The 13,041-nt window shown below is 36.5% G+C and overlaps 1 protein-coding gene and 1 non-coding gene across 3 annotated transcripts in view; both read right to left on the minus strand.

Moving 5' to 3' along the window:
• The window catches only part of SPAG17 (sperm associated antigen 17), a 236,943-nt gene that overhangs the window by 167,490 nt on the left and 56,412 nt on the right, over positions 1 to 13,041 (minus strand). The gene's annotated exons all lie outside the window — the stretch shown is intronic.
• On the minus strand, positions 2,823 to 2,949 carry LOC111720749. The gene has a single exon (XR_002770305.1). It is a non-coding gene; the product is annotated as a U6atac minor spliceosomal RNA (small nuclear RNA).

Here is a 13,041-nt window from a genome sequence, read left to right on the forward strand (position 1 = left end):
TATGAAAATGTTAAAAAAGTGTTAAACATTGGAATGGTTGATGATGTGAGCGTTCCTTGCCTGATGGACCTGTACAAAGGAAATGTTTACTTATGTGTCTGGAGGGGTTGAGGTGAAGCCTCCCTGGCATCTTGGTGATGGATTGGATGTCTCTTGAGTGCTCTTCCAGGTCTGTGTTCAATGATTCTGCAATGAATGCTAACTCTCTGTACTGAAAATTCATCAAGCACAAGAAAATATCCTGATTGAAAGCTACTTATGGGCCACAAAGGCATTTTCTGGGCTTTCTGAAACCTATGAAGTAGATCTACAGGGAGTGCGGGGCTTAAAATCAAAATATGGCATAGTTTCAAAACACAGTAAAAGCTTGTTATGGTGACAAGATCTGACGGGCAGGCAGGAGGAAACAGGGGAGACGTAACATTGGTAAATTCCTGGCGGCCTGTGATATAATGACAAAATGGATTTTCTGTGGTTGCTGGGACGAGGAAGGGAGACTGACTTAAAATAGCCTCCTACAGAATCACAGAGGCTGAGGTAGGAGAGACCTCAGATGGTATCTACTCTAGTCTATCCCAGATATGAGCAGAAATCCCATCTACAAGGCTTCAAGCTGCCTGACAAGTGGTCATCCAGTCTGGAATTTAATATATCCAACCAACTTCTGAGACAGCCTAGCATGCAGTTGCAGAACTGGGTTCCATGTAATTGGGGTAGGGAGCACTGATGGGAAGCACTGCTGTGTCCCACTGTAAGAAGATGGTATTCAGACACAGGGACCTGTGCCCACCTTGCTTCTGGAATACTTCTCCTTCCAGACTCTAGCTAAATATGTCAGTAGTTGTTGAAGCCAGGCACCCCCCCAAAAAAAACCCCACTCCTACAAGAAGTGAGGAACCTTATTTATCTCTAGTTTTCTTTTAAATTAGGGAAGATGGCCTCCCTTGTCAAAATTGAGCTCTTTTGATAACATGGTACTTATGAATCTTTGGGAGAGTGAGTCATATTATACCATGCTCTCCTTTCCTTTTTTCTTTCTCCTTTCCCCTTTCCCCTTTTTCTTTCTCCTTTCCTTTCCCCTTTTCTTTCTCCTCTCTCCTTTTTATTCCTCTCTTTTTCTTTCCTTTTCCCTTTCCCTTTCCATTTCCTGTCTTCCTTCTTACAAATCAGACTGAGACAAAAAAAAGGTTGGAGGCAATATATATAGCTCTTTGGGAGAGACAAACAAAAGAGGGAAGCTTATCATGTAATTTCAGATATCACTCTAAATATTCAATGAATTTTATTGCTTTTTATGATAAAAATAAAAATCTTTAGAGCTTCTTAATTTCCTGAATGATTCATATGGTTCAGGGTTCTTGAGGAAGGAATAAACAAAAAGGCAAGGGAAGAGAGAGGGGAGGAGATTTACTCGAATAGTTTTTCCATAGAACAAAACAATAGTGATTCACTGGAACTTATGAAGGAACAGAAACTGAAAAGTAGTGCTCCAGTCTTTCTTGGATATTAACTAAAAATAAACAAACTATTTAAGCAGGAGGCTAACATGAATGGTGCATAATTAGCTTTAAAGTCAGTATGACCTGGGCTCAAGATGCATGCTGACTATCTGACCCAGAATTTGTCACTTAATGTGTCAATGTTCTTTACAACTCTCTTTAGATCTTAAATTTCAGAGAAGGTGCTGGCCTATATTGATAGAGGGGGTTTCCTCATCCTTGAAGTTTCTATACGAGGGAAATTCTAGGCTTGATTGCCACTCCTTTATAACTTTTCATTGAGTGACATAACTTTAGAACTAGAAGAAAACTTAAGAGACCATCTCTAGTTGGATATTTTCATTTTGTTAATGAGAACAGGGAGGGCCAGAGAAATAGGTAACTTGCTCAGGATGGTATAGTTATTTGTGACAAAAAGGCAAAACATGACCCACGAAATGGAACTCAGGGGAGAAGGGGATCTTTTGAATAGTGTGAATTACCTAGATAAAGATGGAACAAGAAAGTAACATGTAATAATGACCAAATGATCATGTAGAAGCAAATTTTGGATGAGAACAGAGATGTAAATCATGAAAAGGTCAGATTTCTTAATACTTGTACAGACAGTAGGTTCTAACAATGTTAGATGGGAGATCCTCAGTTACTAGAAGCTGTTAAATTCTGAGAAGAGGAGGGACAACTCTTGTATTGCCTAATTAAAATAAATACAACACAACTAAGGGAAGGGAGATGTTTGTGTTTTATGTAAAGATTTTACTTTGGGTATGTGGGACCCAAAAGTGTATTGGAAAATAAATCTTTTCCCCTTCTTCACTGATTTGGCTCAATGGTTTACGTCATCTTTATTAAATAATTTTTCACTCCAATATAAATATGTATGTATAATGGGTTCTATCCCTGCCTAGGGGATTATTAAGCCCACCATTAGCACCACAATCATGTTCTCTTAAGCATCCTTCCCCTCTATATATCTTCCCCTTTACTAGCCTCAGAAATACACTCAGAGTTGCTGCCTGGACACAGATTCCCATGGAAATAAAATTTAAAGGGAATAGAAAAAGAAGCAGAGGATATTTCATGTCTGTATGTCAGCTGGCAGAGTTCTTTGGCAACCTTCTGAGTCGTATGTAGTGAACTGAATACTCATTTAATTTACTGCCATGTCTAATCCCAGCTCCTTTATGAGCAAATTCAAAGCTGGATCTGACTTAGGGTTTACACCTGCTTATCTTGGAGTCAAGTTTAAATCAACAAACAGTTATTAAACAGCTACCATCTACCAGCCAGTGCACTAGAGATTGAGGATATGAAAAAAGATAAAAACAGACCTTATTCTTGGCACAGAGTAGGCAGCAATGCCCTAACTGTATATATGTTGTAAAGGCCACTAGGACCTTTTCTATCCTTATCAAGGGGAGTGCTAATCTTTTCTCCTTTCATACAACACAAAACACATATTTTTAAAGGAGACTCTTATTATGTATAATAGACACAAGGCAGGAGGTGGAGGATAGTAAGATAGGTATAGCTCTTTCCTTTTAATATCAATATTGGAAACTTCAGATCTTACATTTAAGTTGTCCCCAATTCTAGGAAGACTTTGTTGGTTACAAGTCCTCCCTTTACTTCTTGATTTCTATCATCATGACCTCAGAATGATTTCATGATTGGGGATTGAGAAGTAGGATAGTACAGAAGAATATGTACTGGAATAGGCAAAAAGGAGCCTTGTTTTTATTCCAAGTTCAGCCACTCAATGGCAATATGATCTTGGTCAAACCATATAATCTTTCTACCAATTTTTTTCTGGGATAAAGAAATTGGATAATATTGTTTAAAAAGATGGTTTATAAATGCTTATAGAGGAAAGAGGTGATCATAGGGAGGCAACATGGGTTCATTAAGAACAAATCATAACAGACCAGGCTTTTTAACCATTTTAGACAAGATAAACATATTGATAGGTAAGAGGAATGTATATTAATTCAGCATATTTAGATTTCAGGAAGCCATTATCAAATCTCATCATGCTATGCTTTTAAATAAGATAGAGAATTGTGTGCTTGATGATGGCAAATTAGATGAGTTCATTAAATCCAAAGAGTGTTGATTAGAGGTTTGATATAAAACTTAAAAGAATGTACCTTGTGGAGTGACACAGAACTATCTCCTTGTTTTCTTCTGTTCAATTTTTTTTTATTGATGACATGAATAAAAGGATAGACAATGTGCTTATTAAAACTTAATGACAAAAAGCTGGGAGGGTTAGCAAAAATATGAGATAAGTGGAATTAAAATCTAAGAAGTTTGAAATGCTGGCCCAAAGTTTACATTATAAAAGTACACATGGATAAATGCAAAGTTCTGTAACAGGGTTTTAAAAAATTAGTTGTATAATATAGAGGTGGTGGGAAATGGTGGCAAAAACATGGGTATAAAAAAGATTTAGGTGTTTTAATAGACTATAAATTCAAGATAAATTGTAGACTCATTGAGATTGGAAGACACCTCAAAATTGCTTTGACCTAATCTATATCTGAAGAAGAATTTCTTTTAAAAGATCAGTAAAAGCCACCACACCTAGAAGGAATTTGAAAACTTATATTTGAATAAAAATTCATACAACATCTTGGCCAGGTAATTACTCAGTCTCTAATTAAAGACAATGTGCCTGGTCCTCTTATGCAAAGCTCTATTTTTTTCTTCATTGATTCAATATCTGCTTCTTTGTAATTATCACTATTTAGCCTTAAATCTGAACATCTAGAACCAAGCAAAATAAAATTAATTCCTCTTCCATGACATCTGTTCAAGTACTTGAAGACATCTATGCTTCTACCCAATATATGACTTCTGCCCTTGTCTTCTTTTTTTTTTCCAGGTTGATCTTTCTGGTTTATTCAGTTAATCCTTCCAGCATAAATATGAATTTCCTCATCACTCTTCTTTGTATGTTCTATAGCTTGTCAATATCCCTTGTAAAATGTGGCTCCCATATAAACACAACACTCTCAATATGTCATAACTAGTGCAGGGAACAGACATCTTTTCTTTTCGCATTCAAGATTCTACTCCAGATTCAAACTAAGAAAGAAGACTCAAAGTCATAAATAATTCCAATCTGGGCAGAATAATAGAGATGGAGACTCTTGGGATAATTTAATCTTAAATATTTTATTTTTACAGAGGAGAGAACTGAGGTAGACCAGATCTCTAGATCATAGAGCAAGGTGCACTCGATTATTACTGAAAAATGAGGAGAAAGAGAGACAAAGAGAAAGAGAGAGCCAAATCTCATACTTTTAGACTAATTAAGAGATTGAAGGGACTTAAAAGCCACTTTGTCCAACCCCATTATTGAACAGAGGTGGAAACAGAGATCCAGAGTTAGTGTCAGAATAGGGACTAAGCCCAGTGCTCTCATCATCATCACCATCACCATCATCATCATCATTATTGTCATCAGCAGCAGCAGCATTGTTAACTGCTTTATAAATATTACCACATTTGACCCTCACAAAAACCACAGGCAGTAGGTTCTGTCATATCTCCATTTTGCATTTGAGGAAACTGAGGCCCTGACTTGCCAAAATCTTGTAATTACTACTACTATTATTATTTTTGATGAGGCAATTGGGGTTAAGTGACTTGCCCAGGGTCACACAGCTAGGAAGTGTCTGAGGTCATATTTGAACTCAGGTCCTCCTGACTTCAGGGCTGGTGCATTATCTATTTTGCCCCTAGCTGCCCCCAAAGTCTTATACTTATTAAGGGACTGAGGCCATATTTGAACTCAGGGCTTCCTGACTGGCTCAGAATTCTATCCACTGTGCCTCCTAGTTGGCTGAAATTTGGCCTTCTAATTCATCTACTATGTGCTCATTGTCTTTCCCAAGTACTATCTCATGGTTTCATGGTTCAATTACTCAATTTACATGAGTAAATGGGAAGAGAAACCTCTTGGCTCTTCCTGGCATAATTTGGCTTCCCTGGCTTCCCATTCCATGGAGAGCAACCCAATAATTTCTTTTGGGGATATCAGAAGCCTTGGACTTTTCACTATGGAGACCCATCCCAACAGCCCACAACTTTCCTCTCCCTTTCCATACTTGAGATCCAGGGACCATTTAGCACTGAGGAGAATGGCACAGCTGGGTTTTGGATCTGGTGCTACTTCTTTCCTCATTCCTTGTTTGATTCAGTGAAACCTACCAGTCCCAGGCTCGGGATAGTCATTTCTTCCCCTTGATATCTTGTCTTATTATTTTGTTGATTGTCTAGATTTTCCAAAGTGATGGAGAAAATATCAATGATGCCGATTACACTTATAAATATCCTGTACATACTTAGAGTGAATCAATTGTTAAATATATATCTGCATTCCCCTGCTGCTATGTTACAGTGATGATGCATATGAAACCAATGAAATGCCCTGATCTTTTTCATACAAACTATGACCCAGTGATACCCTTACACTTCTGTGCTTTCAGGAAAGTGATGAAGTCCCTCCTTTCAGTGAAATGTGGGAAATAAGAAAGACTGCTCAACTTGGACTTGAGAGGACTTGAGCGCACATCTCAGCTTTGCAGGTTCCTATCTATGTGATTTGGGAAAGTCATGTCACCTCTCAATTTTCTCCCCTATAAACTGAGTCAGATAGGTGTATAGTGGAGAGAATGCTGAACTGGAAGTAGGAAGACCAAGTCATCAAATCCTGCTTCAGTTATTTGTGGGGAAATCATTCAAATTTTCCAGTTTCTCAGTTCCTTCATCTGTAAAATGGGACTAATAGCAGCATCTTTCTCCCAGGGTTGTTGAGAGGACTAAACTTGATATCATGCAGAGTGTCCTTTGCACATTAAATGTATCTATCTATCCTCTACTGAGACCCATCTCTAAAGCCATGATTCTTTAAGCTTAGGTTTAAAATAGCACAACCTACAAAATGAGAGAAGCAATAGTCTTTTTGAAACTTGCCTTGGTCAAACAACAGCTAGACCATTACGTGTCCAGTTCTGAGTCGTTACATTTTGAGAAATAGTGGAGTAATCTGGAGTGATACATAAAGAGAATATACAGAATAACTGAAGGGGGGAAGGTTGGGCTTAAAACCATGTCAAATAAGTAACTGTTCATCAGATCATGAATCGAAGCTGAAAGAAATTCCATAAGCTTTTTACTTTTATAAATGAGAAAATCAGGGGGCCAGAGAGATCATTCAGGTAGTAATTGTCAGAAGTTACTGGTCAGGTAGGCAGTCAACAAGCATTTATTAAAAATTTACTATGGATTACTACTGTGCTAAGCACTGGGTTGGATTTGGTTCCAAGTCCTTGTGAAGGCATGGGGAATGAATATTGGGTACAGAGAAGCAATTTAAGGAAGGCATGATGATAATTAAAAAAAATATCTGAGGTATTGTCATGTTGAGGAAAGATCTGGTCTATTTAGGAAGGAGGGAGGAGTAGAGCTAAGGCCTATGGGGAGAAGGCAAATTTCAGTTTAACATAAGGAAAAACTTCCTAACAATTGGAGCTGTCCAAACTTGGAATGGATGAGCTGCCTCCCAGAATAGTCTGCTCCTTTCCACTGGAGGTATTTAACAAGTGGTTGTATAATACCTCACTGGGAATGTTCTAGATGATCTCTTTGATGTCATGAATACATGCTCTGTGTGCTATACAATTTTATTTTTTTAAAGTCAGATGGGAACACGGTTCCCACAAAAGAACAAAATGGAAGAAGGAAGTTCAAAAATATTGTTGCATTTGTAAAAGTTCACATGTCTATCATTTTCTGCTCTGCTGCCACCTCCAAACTGATCCTACAATACCCATTCCTGGGAATGGGCTCTGTGTTTTCTGGAATGGAGCACTTTCTTCCAAGTTATTTTCAACCTTTTCTCTTCAGTTCTTTCTTCCACTTTCTACTTCTTGTTCTAAAAAGTTAATCACGTCACATCTACTATGTAGATTGACCACCCTACTGGTCCAGGAGTCTTCCCAGACTATAACTCTTTTCCTGGATCCTACTGCTCTAAATATATTCTCTCCCTCTTTAGAATTAAAGCTCCTTGAGGGCAGGTTCTACCTTGCTTTTGAATTTTTATCACAAGTGTTTGGTACTGTAAGATAGTAAAGGAGAACAGCTAGGCAGTACAGTGGATACTGTATCAGGCCTGGAGTCAGGAAGATTTATCATCCTGAGTTCAAATCTAGCCTTTGAGATTTACTGTGTGACCTTATACAAATCACTCACCCTGTTTGCCTCAGTTTCTTCATCTGTAAAATGAATTGGAGAAAAAAAATGGCAAACATTTCAGTATCTTTGTTAAGAAAATCCCAAATGGGGTCACAAAGAGGCTGAAACAATTGAACAACAGCAAAATAAAGAAAACAGGGATAAGACGTGGACCTATGATTCCATTGGCATTGGGAAGTTCCTGGAATCTATAATGTTCAAAAATTGCCTAAATCTCTGAGAGCTTAAATGAATCTCCACAACCATAGAGTCATCATGTGTGAGTGACTTAAGATGATCTCAGGTCTTAGTGGCTGGGAAGTCAGTTCTCTTCCTACTGTACCAAGACTGTCTCTTATGAATGACTACTCCCTAAAAACATGCTATATTACAATTTAATCTCCCTAAAATCCTATTATGTTAGTTTATACCTTGCTTGTCCTTATATCTCACCAAATAGTAAGCATTTAATTCATTGTATATGTAAGAATTTTTGAATTATATATATTCTTGATCAAGTATAAAAAATTAATAATTGCAGATCTCTAAGTTCATTCTTTGAGCAGTGAACAATTTGTTCTTGCTGATCCTAGAAATATTCCAATCTCTGGTGACTTTATATATAATCTTCTTAAAGCCCTTGAGATCAAGATGGACTTGATGTTGTACAATAGATGGAAAATTTTGAAATTGAGTAAAGTGATTCTAGAAACTACTGAAAGATTCCAATTTGAACAGATTATAAATAAAAAGGTTTGAAAGACTAATTAAACAAATTTAAATGCAAATAGGGGCCTCTAATTAGTTCATAAGGATGGCTATAAGTCTAAATATTTCCCAGTTACAATTAAATCTAGTTTGAGCAACACTTAAGAATGTTGTGGGCCATGTTTGACACCTTTGTGAAAGATATTCCATTTTCTACATCTGATCTTTTACTGTTCAAAACATTTCCTTAAAGACAACCTGGATCAGGCTGAATATCGTACAACATATTAACTCACAATTTCCTCTAACTGTCAATATTTTTACCCTAAAATAAGACAGGGAGGTGTGGGGAATTGTGTGAGTTCTGTGCATCCCTTTACTTGGTAACCATTTTTAATTTTTGAAATTCTCGCCAATATTTAGTAAAGAACATAAACTCATCCAGTTATCCAAGAATCTATACCAAAGAAGGCACCTTGGAAGTTATTTAGTTCAACCTGTCCATTTTACAGATGAGAAAACTGAAATCCAACTAGGTGAAATATACTGGACCACCAGAATCTGAACCAGTTCTCCTGACTCTAAACCCAGTGGAAGACCTAATTTTGAATTCTGCCTTTCCATTTACTGTGTGATTCTGGGCAAATAACCGAGCCTCTCGACCTCATTTTTCTCATCTGTAAAATGGAGATATTGAAATCAGTTTTAAGGTCCCTTCTTCCTTTAAAATGAAGATTTCTGTAAACTGGTCACAAAGAAAAGAACTGAGATGAATAGGTGGAAGCAGATTTTGTGTTCTTCACAATAAGAACTGTCCAAATGTACAATGACTGTTTCATAAAGTAATGAGTTCCCTGATTTTTGAAGTAATTAACTTTAAGACCACTTCTCAGTGATGTTTTAGTGAACAATCACTCTTTAGTTAAGAATTGAGCTGGGTGACCTCTAGGAATTTCTCCTACTTCTAACATCTCATGATCTCAGCACAAACAGAAAAAAATAGGGGTAGCAGAAACATTTTCACACTTCATATGTCATGACAAGAAAATAGTATAGCAGAGACAACCTCATTTTTATCTGAGTAGGCTCTGTATAGGCATAAAAGGCATTAAAGTCACAAGCTCCATCTTGAATACACTTTCTAACAGTGAAGGTTTATAAAGTGCCCAGATCCCTTGCTCTGTGAGTTTATAATGATGATAAATAGCTGCAGCAGGTGACTCCTTACTCATTTGCAGCTGTCCCTAATTAAACAGGGATACATCTCCTGACAATGTCAGAACTGTAAAGTAATTCCAGTCACTGGTCTCCTCAACATCTGTGCTGAAATGAAATAATATTTGGCAGTAACAAGGAGTCACTGAAACTAAATAAACAAGCCTTTTCAAGACTGCATAAAAGTCAGGAACATAATAATATTTGACAGGGATTAAGACCTCTTTGGGGGTTTGAGGAAGTTTCAGGAGCAGCAATAATAAATACATGGTAGGTAAAACAAAGATTCATGTTATAACAGACATGTGTAATTTGAAATATGATAAATTTCCCGAGGGAGATGTGTATTTTGGATGTCTAACCTGAATATGTCAAAAAAAAAAAAAAAAGCAAAAGAGTACATGCTAGAAACCTTTTGCTGCAATCACTCTTTGAGGAAGTTGAAAAAAGCAAATCTTCCTGTGGTAGCAAATAATAGCATGGTGTGGTGAAAAGAGTACTGTCTGGTGGAAATGTAAGGTCAATGTGTGTCCCAGCTTTGCCTTTTTTTTTTTGTTGTGTAACTTTGAATAGATTGTTTAGCTTTTCTGAGTCCCAGTTTGTTCATCTTTATAATGGGAAGAATGAATAAATGGATGGAAAATCATTTATTAAGCCCTTATTAGACTCCAAGCAATGTGCTAAATTAGCCTGAGATAAAATTAATAATAATAATAAACAAAAGACAATCCCTATCTTCAAAGAATTTATATCCTAATAGGGTAGACAACACACAAAGCAGAATAATGGTCAGATAGGGTCAACTTGGTTTGGGAAGTGACAATAATGTAGTAGAGTTATAAGGGAGCATATTGACACTTCCTTTCCAAGAGTAATGACAAAACTGACTTAATGATAGCTCCAGAATTGGAAATGGGATAGGGGGAGAATGATGTTTTTATTACCTACTATGCAGAGATGAGTGAGAAAAACCTATGGTTGACCCAAAGGATGTGAGCCTACAGCCTATACCTATGTGTAACTGGTAGGATAATGGCATCCTCTACAGCAGTGGCTCTCAAAGTATGGTCTAGAGCATCCTGGGGATCTCTGAAACCCTTTTAGAGGGTCTACAAATTCAAAAATAGTTTTTATTTCCAATATGGTAAATGTCTATAAATATAATCCAGATAAACAAAAATGCTTTGGAGAGATCCTCAATAATTTTTAATAGGATAAAGATACTGAAAAAAAGTTTGAGAACCCCTGCTGATGGGCAAGTTAGAAAGGAGAGTTTCTGGGGAAAGATAATGAGTTCAGGGGTTTTTTTTTTTGACATGCTTTAAGATGTATACAACATATCCATTTCCTAATATCTAACAAAGTATACTTCCTCCACCCAACTCCATATTTCAAATAATTCTTTTCAATTGATTTTCCTCTTTTAAAAATATTCTCTCCCAGTCTAGTTACAGATGGGATTATGTCTTCCTTGCCCCTCCTCCTCATCTGTCCCTTGTGATTCTCTTCTCTATGATGTGCCAATTTACTTTATCTCTCTGTAAATCCCCCCAATTTTTTCTTTATTCTTTTAATCTATTCTGAAATCTTGTCTCACATCCATGGGCTACAAAAAAATACAATTGCCTTATTTTCTATATACATATATACATTCTATATACATGTACATATATACATATTTTCTCTATACATATATGCATATACACATATACACATGCATAAGTACATATATGTATACACACATACATATATATGAAGGGACAGTTTCTGGAAGACAAACAATTTTGCTCCCTGCATATTCTTATTCCTAAAGTAACAGAATGATAGATCTCTCTTTCTTCACATTTCCAGCCCCCTCCTTTCTCTCAGTTAGGGTTTTTTTGGGGAAGGGGAACTTTCTCATGAACCCCAATTCCAGAAGTATTAATTCTCAAAGGAGGCAGTGTTGTGTTATGGAAATCACTGTTCTATTCACAAATCCTATTCCAACTTCCTGCCCTTTCATTAAACCAATTTACCACCATCTAAGACAAGTAAATTTTATCTCTGCATCTATCTTCCTTTAGCAACTATGAACACTAGATACATCTCATGTACTCCATCTCTTGGGATAGTCCTGGGAAATACAACTCATGCCAAAAGAAAGCAGAGAATACTGCCTGAATTGCCCATTCCACTTGAATGAAAATCATTATGAAGATTACCACAATACTCCTTACCCAATTCATATGAACACATTTCAAGGGCTTCTTTCCATTTTCCTATCTAAGGTAAGACCTGGTTACCACTCTTCTCTCAGTCCCCACCCCACCCCCTCAAAAACCTCTTCCCTCCACTATTTTGTCTCTGCTGTCCCAAATCTTTTCCCAACCACCCTTGGGATAGTTACAAACTAGGCAGGTCAAGAATGGTGAGCGAGCATCTGCCATTATATCAACAAACTTTACCCTTTTGACATGTGAAGGGACAGGAAATCTAATATATAGATAAGTAATTAAATCTTCTCTAATTTAGAGAAAAAAATAAAAGACCAAAAAAGTTATAAGGACACTTTATGATGAATTTAGAACTAGTTTGTCCTTTCCAAATAAATTATTAATGAAGAAGATTAACAAATTTGATAGAAATCTTAGTAATTTTGATCTACCAATAAGGTGGAGAGGATTTTTTAAATTAATTATTGTCAACCTAGAAAATCATGAACACTTTATTTATCTTTTGTTATTCTTGTTCAGTTGATTAATCTTTTCTGATTCTTTATGATTCCATGGACCACACAGACCATGAGATTTTCTTGACATGGTTTGCCATTTTCTTCTCCCCTGGATTAGCTCATATGGCTAGTAAGTGTCTGAGGCTTAAGGTGAACTTAAATTTTACTGATTCTAGGTCTCTATAAATGGAGTCATCTAACTGCCCTTTATTATTATTCAGTAATAATGAAAATCGTGACCCCCAAAACACAAACTTGAAATAGACCAGTTAATGCAGGTTTGGAAAGAGCTTGACATTTATGATTTCTATTTTGAAGAAACCTGCCTTGTTGCTGCTGTTGTTCTTACTAGAAGGATGAATGAGAAGTGAGGTCTCCCATAGAGTGAAATTGAGTGAATGTGAATTCTAATAATAAATAAGCATAAGAATAAGGATAGAACAATCAAATTACAATCTACTAATTTTTTTTTATCCCTACCTCCATAATCTCCCAAGCAAATGGCAAGAGAGGAAAGAAGGTAAATACATTAAGAAAATAAAAGTTTTATAGAAACACAGGAGGATAACTGATCATTGCAGCATTCCTAAATTTCAAATAGTAGGGCTATTTATTCATGGCTGAATGAATCAATTATTCTACTTTGGAATTCGTGTTACTGGA

Source organism: Sarcophilus harrisii, chromosome 4 (assembly GCF_902635505.1).
Source record: "Sarcophilus harrisii chromosome 4, mSarHar1.11, whole genome shotgun sequence".
In the NCBI taxonomy this organism is placed as follows: Eukaryota; Metazoa; Chordata; class Mammalia; order Dasyuromorphia; family Dasyuridae; genus Sarcophilus; species Sarcophilus harrisii.